The sequence below is a fragment of the Talpa occidentalis genome, unplaced genomic scaffold, assembly GCF_014898055.3.
Source record: "Talpa occidentalis isolate TD23 unplaced genomic scaffold, MPIMG_talOcc4v2.1 talOcc4.3, whole genome shotgun sequence".
NCBI lineage: Eukaryota > Metazoa > Chordata > Mammalia > Eulipotyphla > Talpidae > Talpa > Talpa occidentalis.
The window spans coordinates 117,553,184-117,556,121 of NW_023603184.1; positions in this window are offsets into that span (position 1 = coordinate 117,553,184).

Sequence of the window (2,938 nt, forward strand, 5' to 3'; positions counted from 1 at the left end):
TACCCGTCCCCTCGTGGGTAAAAGTCCATCCGTATGGGATTGGCCCAGAACAAGGCCCCAAAGCCTGCTACAAGTCTAAAGCATCTTCCAGTGGGGACCCACAGAAAAGGGTCACAAACAACTGGACAAGCCCGGAAGGAAAAGAGCAAAATCAACATCAAGATAAAAGCTGCCACCTCCCCACAGGTCTCACCCACATTTGTGTCACCTAGTCCACGACCAAAAGACAAGCACAGTTTCTTCACGTGTCTCTAGGCTCCACGGGCCTCTTCCAGGTCTCCTGGCTCCATCCTGCTTCCTTCCTCAGTCTCTTCCTGCAGCTTCTTCTCTTCCTGCTCAGCTCCACCCTTCCTTGGGTGGGGCAGGGAACCTGGAACCTCCCCCTTTCCTGGGGACCACCCTGTTACACTTTTACAAGTCTCAAAAATAATGAGCAACATATAGTATCATTTGTCACCAATTATCTGAATCAGAATGTTATGAGACGTTTCAGTTTCAATGTTGCATGGTTTATTTCCAAGGCATATTCTTAGTGTATATATCACTTCTATTATACTTCATTACCAGAAAATAGAAACATTTATCAAAAGTACTACCATAATAACTTTAGCAGAAATAAAATATATGACTATAATCTTCAGAGAAATTTTTATTATATTATTTGGGGGAAAGTATGTCCCACTATTTAATTATCATTTTTAATTGTATCGTTTTTAATTGTATTTTAATTAATAAATTAATTCATTTATTATTTCTAATACCTTTATACTAATGTCTTTGGGATATATATATTCTAATTGTTCTTGCTAGGACTTCCCAAACTATATTAAATTTTAGAGGTGAGAGTAGATATTTTTGTCTTGATCCTAATGTTAGAGGAAAAGCTTTCAGCTCTTCTCCATTGAGTGCAAATTGAGAGAACAGTATGCCCTAATCAAACTCCATCCATGAATGTTTTATAGACTCCACCCTCACCTCCAGGCTTAAGAGATACCAGGTGCCTAGAACTACAACTCCCTTCAGGCTATAACCCTTGACTTCTATTGTAAAAGGGGATTGCTGGGAGGAAGGGTGGAGTTAGCAGCCACTCTTGATCAAAGGGAGGATTGTTGGGCTGCAGAGCACTCGGCTTTGCCTACATTCAGCATGCTCCTGGGTCGGGTTCATGCAGTGTTACTGGTAGGAAGCCTTGACCTATTAATCTCTCTCTTTCTCAGTGCTCTCCCTCTTTTCACTTCCTTTGTAAATAAACCTGTCATTAACCTTTTATATGTGCCTGCCCTTGGGTTTTATCCCAAGTTGTTTTAAGCATGAGGGTGAGAACTCCCAGGCAGGCCATCCATTCCCCTTGGGAGTTGCTCTGTAACATGATGATTATTGTGGGCATGTCGTGTATGTTATATTGAGATATGATACTTCTACACATTTTCCTTTTTTTAAAAAACTAAACTCAGCAGAAACTTATGCTAAAACAAAAATATTGTCTATTTTATTGTAAAGAAAAGGGAATCCTTTTAAAGAGGTGTTTCAACACGAATGAACAATTGTGGAAGGAGGTTAAGCTTGAATACAACTAAACCTGTACGACTTTTAAACTTTTCCATTGCACTTGAATATTTTTTTTAAATTGATGTTGATTTAAAACACTATATCAATTTTTAGAGTACAAATTCACACCTCTTCAAATGTTTGCTATACTGTGCCCACCACCAAACTTCTGAAAATCTCCACCAACATCCAATTGGTTCCCTCTACTTGTTCTTCCCATCCCACAACACTGTCTGCTCTGATTACTACCATTTTTATCTTCAGTCTAAGGGTTGTGTTTGCTTTGTGTGATTGTTTCTTTATATTCCACATAGGAGTGAAATTGTCAAGTATTTGTCAAGTATCTTCTGTTTCTGACTTATAGAATTGATTGTGCTTGAATTTTAATGATGATTTTCACCACCTAAATAGGGTTTTACTTTATTTGGTCTATACACAGTTATTTTTCACACTAGACTCAAAATGAGGATACTAATTTCTATATTAGAAGATGTTTTGCTTCCTATTTAGAAGAGTCAACATTTTTTTTTTAGCTATAACATATATAAAGAAAAAATGTCAAAACATGGTTATTCAGTTTTAATATAATGCTTTCTTTAGCAGGCAGCTTATTTAGAGTTTCCGGGCATGGTATCATTGTTCTTTCCAGATCATTAAATGCACTTATTCTTACTTTTTGATTTGTAATGTTACTTAAAGCATACCACCCTAATATACTAGTCAGCTCTATGAACAAGTTTTATAGCAGAATAGGAATATGAAATCACCAAAAATCTATTTACTTTCATATCTTTAATGTATCTTATATCTTAGTTTACCCATTGCTACCCAAATAAACCTATGTATAGATGGGGAAATGAGACTAAATTTAAACCTTTAAAAATTGACTTACAGAAAAATATAGTTCTCATCTTAGGGTAGGTCAAACTTGAATCAATTAACTTATTTTAAGGTACATTGAAGTCATCAGATCTTAAACATTTGACTCATTGTCACGTAGATTATGATTCATACTAGAAGTGATAAATGAAAGTAGACCAAGATGTGCCAGAACCCAAAGCTGGCACCAGCTGATGAAATAGAACATAATCTATATCTACTTCTATGTCCACCGATTTATCAATGTCTATATCTAAATTCATTACCATGGATAACAATAAGTATAGGATACATTACTGCATATTATCTATATAGAGAGTCAATCCCAGATAGGAAATATCTAATTAGGTATGAAGATAGAGGACAAGAAGTTGAAGTCAGCAAGCCAGCTTTACTTCCCTCAGTCGTAAGAGGACAGAAAGAGTTCTGGCATGAACAAAGCTTTCATACTGAGCATGAGATAATAGTGGATGGCAAAGCCAAGATTAATAATAAAATCTTACATTTCTAT